At 52.3% G+C, this 4,320-nt stretch overlaps 17 non-coding genes across 17 annotated transcripts; all 17 read left to right on the top strand.

Annotated features, from left to right (window-relative positions):
* The first annotated feature begins 46 nt into the window (after positions 1–46).
* On the top strand, positions 47–165 carry LOC116008232. Its single transcript, XR_004095627.1, has one exon. It is a non-coding gene; the product is annotated as a 5S ribosomal RNA (ribosomal RNA).
* A 137-nt stretch (positions 166–302) lies between these two features.
* Positions 303–421, top strand: LOC116008171. The gene has a single exon (XR_004095569.1). It is a non-coding gene; the product is annotated as a 5S ribosomal RNA (ribosomal RNA).
* Positions 422–558: 137 nt separating this feature from the next.
* LOC116008332 lies at positions 559–677 on the top strand. Its single transcript, XR_004095721.1, has one exon. It is a non-coding gene; the product is annotated as a 5S ribosomal RNA (ribosomal RNA).
* Positions 678–814: 137 nt separating this feature from the next.
* Positions 815–933, top strand: LOC116008305. The gene has a single exon (XR_004095696.1). It is a non-coding gene; the product is annotated as a 5S ribosomal RNA (ribosomal RNA).
* A 137-nt stretch (positions 934–1,070) lies between these two features.
* On the top strand, positions 1,071–1,189 carry LOC116008821. The gene has a single exon (XR_004096176.1). It is a non-coding gene; the product is annotated as a 5S ribosomal RNA (ribosomal RNA).
* A 137-nt stretch (positions 1,190–1,326) lies between these two features.
* Positions 1,327–1,445, top strand: LOC116008368. Its single transcript, XR_004095756.1, has one exon. It is a non-coding gene; the product is annotated as a 5S ribosomal RNA (ribosomal RNA).
* Positions 1,446–1,582: 137 nt separating this feature from the next.
* LOC116008196 lies at positions 1,583–1,701 on the top strand. Its single transcript, XR_004095594.1, has one exon. It is a non-coding gene; the product is annotated as a 5S ribosomal RNA (ribosomal RNA).
* A 137-nt stretch (positions 1,702–1,838) lies between these two features.
* LOC116008092 lies at positions 1,839–1,957 on the top strand. Its single transcript, XR_004095492.1, has one exon. It is a non-coding gene; the product is annotated as a 5S ribosomal RNA (ribosomal RNA).
* A 129-nt stretch (positions 1,958–2,086) lies between these two features.
* On the top strand, positions 2,087–2,205 carry LOC116008091. Its single transcript, XR_004095491.1, has one exon. It is a non-coding gene; the product is annotated as a 5S ribosomal RNA (ribosomal RNA).
* Positions 2,206–2,342: 137 nt separating this feature from the next.
* On the top strand, positions 2,343–2,461 carry LOC116008089. Its single transcript, XR_004095489.1, has one exon. It is a non-coding gene; the product is annotated as a 5S ribosomal RNA (ribosomal RNA).
* Positions 2,462–2,598: 137 nt separating this feature from the next.
* LOC116008088 lies at positions 2,599–2,717 on the top strand. Its single transcript, XR_004095488.1, has one exon. It is a non-coding gene; the product is annotated as a 5S ribosomal RNA (ribosomal RNA).
* Positions 2,718–2,854: 137 nt separating this feature from the next.
* Positions 2,855–2,973, top strand: LOC116008087. Its single transcript, XR_004095487.1, has one exon. It is a non-coding gene; the product is annotated as a 5S ribosomal RNA (ribosomal RNA).
* A 137-nt stretch (positions 2,974–3,110) lies between these two features.
* LOC116008086 lies at positions 3,111–3,229 on the top strand. The gene has a single exon (XR_004095486.1). It is a non-coding gene; the product is annotated as a 5S ribosomal RNA (ribosomal RNA).
* A 137-nt stretch (positions 3,230–3,366) lies between these two features.
* On the top strand, positions 3,367–3,485 carry LOC116008085. The gene has a single exon (XR_004095485.1). It is a non-coding gene; the product is annotated as a 5S ribosomal RNA (ribosomal RNA).
* Positions 3,486–3,622: 137 nt separating this feature from the next.
* On the top strand, positions 3,623–3,741 carry LOC116008082. The gene has a single exon (XR_004095483.1). It is a non-coding gene; the product is annotated as a 5S ribosomal RNA (ribosomal RNA).
* A 137-nt stretch (positions 3,742–3,878) lies between these two features.
* On the top strand, positions 3,879–3,997 carry LOC116008081. The gene has a single exon (XR_004095482.1). It is a non-coding gene; the product is annotated as a 5S ribosomal RNA (ribosomal RNA).
* A 137-nt stretch (positions 3,998–4,134) lies between these two features.
* On the top strand, positions 4,135–4,253 carry LOC116008345. Its single transcript, XR_004095734.1, has one exon. It is a non-coding gene; the product is annotated as a 5S ribosomal RNA (ribosomal RNA).
* The last annotated feature ends 67 nt before the right edge of the window (positions 4,254–4,320 follow it).

Genomic DNA, 4,320 nt, shown 5'->3' with positions numbered 1-4,320 from the left:
TGCGCGGAGAGAGAGGGTCAAGTACATTTTGCGCGCAGTACGTGACGGATGTGATCATACCAGCACTAATGCACCGGATCCCATCAGAACTCCGAAGGTAAGCGTGCTTGGGCGAGAGTAGTACTAGGATGGGTGACCCCCTGGGAAGTCCTCGTGTTGCATCCCCCACCCTCTTTTTAATCTTTCTTTTAAACCGCTGGACCGCTCGCTAAGGGTACTATCCTTTTAAACCGCTAAACCGCTAAGCGAGAGAAGTTGCGCGGAGAGAGAGGGTCAAGTACATTTTGCGCGCAGTACGTGACGGATGCGATCATACCAGCACTAATGCACCGGATCCCATCAGAACTCCGTAGCTAAGCGTGCTTGGGCGAGAGTAGTACTAGGATGGGTGACCCCCTGGGAAGTCCTCGTGTTGCATCCCCCGCCCTCTTTTTAATCTTTCTTTTAAACCGCTGGACCGCTCGCTAAGGGTACTATCCTTTTAAACCGCTAAACCGCTAAGCGAGAGAAGTTGCGCGGAGAGAGAGGGTCAAGTACATTTTGCGCGCAGTACGTGACGGATGCGATCATACCAGCACTAATGCACCGGATCCCATCAGAACTCCGAAGTTAAGCGCGTTTGGGCGAGAGTAGTACTAGGATGGGTGACCCCCTGGGAAGTCCTCGTGTTGCATCCCCCACCCTCTTTTTAATCTTTCTTTTAAACCGCTGGACCGCTCGCTAAGGGTACTATCCTTTTAAACCGCTAAACCGCTAAGCGAGAGAAGTTGCGCGGAGAGAGAGGGTCAAGTACATTTTGCGCGCAGTACGTGACGGATGCGATCATACCAGCACTAATGCACCGGATCCCATCAAAACTCCGAAGCTAAGCGTGCTTGGGCGAGAGTAGTACTAGGATGGGTGACCCCCTGGGAAGTCCTCGTGTTGCATCCCCCACCCTCTTTTTAATCTTTCTTTTAAACCGCTGGACCGCTCGCTAAGGGTACTATCCTTTTAAACCGCTAAACCGCTAAGCGAGAGAAGTTGCGCGGAGAGAGAGGGTCAAGTACATTTTGCGCGCAGTACGTGACGGATGCGATCATACCAGCACTAATGCACCGGATCCCATCAGAACGGCGAAGTGAAGCGTGCTTGGGTGAGAGTAGTACTAGGATGGGTGACCCCCTGGGAAGTCCTCGTGTTGCATCCCCCACCCTCTTTTTAATCTTTCTTTTAAACCGCTGGACCGCTCGCTAAGGGTACTATCCTTTTAAACCGCTAAACCGCTAAGCGAGAGAAGTTGCGCGGAGAGAGAGGGTCAAGTACATTTTGCGCGCAGTACGTGACGGATGCGATCATACCAGCACTAATGCACCGGATCCCATCAGAACCCCGAAGTGAAGCGTGCTTGGGCGAGAGTAGTACTAGGATGGGTGACCCCCTGGGAAGTCCTCGTGTTGCATCCCCCACCCTCTTTTTAATCTTTCTTTTAAACCGCTGGACCGCTCGCTAAGGGTCCTACCCTTTTAACCCGCTAACCCGCCACGCGGGAGAAGTGGCGCGGAGAGAGAGGGTCAAGTACATTTTGCGCGCAGTACGTGACGGATGTGATCATACCAGCACTAATGCACCGGATCCCATCAGAACTCCGAAGTGAAGCGTGCTTGGGCGAGAGTAGTACTAGGATGGGTGACCCCCTGGGAAGTCCTCGTGTTGCATCCCCCACCCTCTTTTTAATCTTTCTTTTAAACCGCTGGACCGCTCGCTAAGGGTACAATCCTTTTAAACCGCTAAACCGCTAAGCGAGAGAAGTTGCGCGGAGAGAGAGGGTCAAGTACATTTTGCGCGCAGTACGTGACGGATGCGATCATACCAGCACTAATGCACCGGATCCCATCAGAACTCCGAAGTTAAGCGTGCTTGGGCGAGAGTAGTACTAGGATGGGTGACCCCCTGGGAAGTCCTCGTGTTGCATCCCCCACCCTCTTTTTAATCTTTCTTTTAAACCGCTGGACCGCTCGCTAAGGGTACTATCCTTTTAAACCGCTAAGCGAGAGAAGTTGCGCGGAGAGAGAGGGTCAAGTACATTTTGCGCGCAGTACGTGACGGATGCGATCATACCAGCACTAATGCACCGGATCCCATCAGAACTCCGAAGTTAAGCGTGCTTGGGCGAGAGTAGTACTAGGATGGGTGACCCCCTGGGAAGTCCTCGTGTTGCATCCCCCACCCTCTTTTTAATCTTTCTTTTAAACCGCTGGACCGCTCGCTAAGGGTACTATCCTTTTAAACCGCTAAACCGCTAAGCGAGAGAAGTTGCGCGGAGAGAGAGGGTCAAGTACATTTTGCGCGCAGTACGTGACGGATGCGATCATACCAGCACTAATGCACCGGATCCCATCAGAACTCCGAAGTTAAGCGTGCTTGGGCGAGAGTAGTACTAGGATGGGTGACCCCCTGGGAAGTCCTCGTGTTGCATCCCCCACCCTCTTTTTAATCTTTCTTTTAAACCGCTGGACCGCTCGCTAAGGGTACTATCCTTTTAAACCGCTAAACCGCTAAGCGAGAGAAGTTGCGCGGAGAGAGAGGGTCAAGTACATTTTGCGCGCAGTACGTGACGGATGCGATCATACCAGCACTAATGCACCGGATCCCATCAGAACTCCGAAGTTAAGCGTGCTTGGGCGAGAGTAGTACTAGGATGGGTGACCCCCTGGGAAGTCCTCGTGTTGCATCCCCCACCCTCTTTTTAATCTTTCTTTTAAACCGCTGGACCGCTCGCTAAGGGTACTATCCTTTTAAACCGCTAAACCGCTAAGCGAGAGAAGTTGCGCGGAGAGAGAGGGTCAAGTACATTTTGCGCGCAGTACGTGACGGATGCGATCATACCAGCACTAATGCACCGGATCCCATCAGAACTCCGAAGTTAAGCGTGCTTGGGCGAGAGTAGTACTAGGATGGGTGACCCCCTGGGAAGTCCTCGTGTTGCATCCCCCACCCTCTTTTTAATCTTTCTTTTAAACCGCTGGACCGCTCGCTAAGGGTACTATCCTTTTAAACCGCTAAACCGCTAAGCGAGAGAAGTTGCGCGGAGAGAGAGGGTCAAGTACATTTTGCGCGCAGTACGTGACGGATGCGATCATACCAGCACTAATGCACCGGATCCCATCAGAACTCCGAAGTTAAGCGTGCTTGGGCGAGAGTAGTACTAGGATGGGTGACCCCCTGGGAAGTCCTCGTGTTGCATCCCCCACCCTCTTTTTAATCTTTCTTTTAAACCGCTGGACCGCTCGCTAAGGGTACTATCCTTTTAAACCGCTAAACCGCTAAGCGAGAGAAGTTGCGCGGAGAGAGAGGGTCAAGTACATTTTGCGCGCAGTACGTGACGGATGCGATCATACCAGCACTAATGCACCGGATCCCATCAGAACTCCGAAGTTAAGCGTGCTTGGGCGAGAGTAGTACTAGGATGGGTGACCCCCTGGGAAGTCCTCGTGTTGCATCCCCCACCCTCTTTTTAATCTTTCTTTTAAACCGCTGGACCGCTCGCTAAGGGTACTATCCTTTTAAACCGCTAAACCGCTAAGCGAGAGAAGTTGCGCGGAGAGAGAGGGTCAAGTACATTTTGCGCGCAGTACGTGACGGATGCGATCATACCAGCACTAATGCACCGGATCCCATCAGAACTCCGAAGTTAAGCGTGCTTGGGCGAGAGTAGTACTAGGATGGGTGACCCCCTGGGAAGTCCTCGTGTTGCATCCCCCACCCTCTTTTTAATCTTTCTTTTAAACCGCTGGACCGCTCGCTAAGGGTACTATCCTTTTAAACCGCTAAACCGCTAAGCGAGAGAAGTTGCGCGGAGAGAGAGGGTCAAGTACATTTTGCGCGCAGTACGTGACGGATGCGATCATACCAGCACTAATGCACCGGATCCCATCAGAACTCCGAAGTTAAGCGTGCTTGGGCGAGAGTAGTACTAGGATGGGTGACCCCCTGGGAAGTCCTCGTGTTGCATCCCCCACCCTCTTTTTAATCTTTCTTTTAAACCGCTGGACCGCTCGCTAAGGGTACTATCCTTTTAAACCGCTAAACCGCTAAGCGAGAGAAGTTGCGCGGAGAGAGAGGGTCAAGTACATTTTGCGCGCAGTACGTGACGGATGCGATCATACCAGCACTAATGCACCGGATCCCATCAGAACTCCGTAGTTAAGCGTGCTTGGGCGAGAGTAGTACTAGGATGGGTTGCCCCCTGGGAAGTCCTCGTGTTGCATCCCCCACCCTCTTTTTAATCTTTCTTTTAAACCGCTGGACCGCTCGCTAAGGGTACTATCCTTTTAAACC

The sequence above is a fragment of the Ipomoea triloba genome, chromosome 16, assembly GCF_003576645.1.
Source record: "Ipomoea triloba cultivar NCNSP0323 chromosome 16, ASM357664v1".
NCBI lineage: Eukaryota > Viridiplantae > Streptophyta > Magnoliopsida > Solanales > Convolvulaceae > Ipomoea > Ipomoea triloba.
Note: the sequence above shows the minus strand (reverse complement) of the source record. Positions and strands in the feature narration are given on the sequence as shown.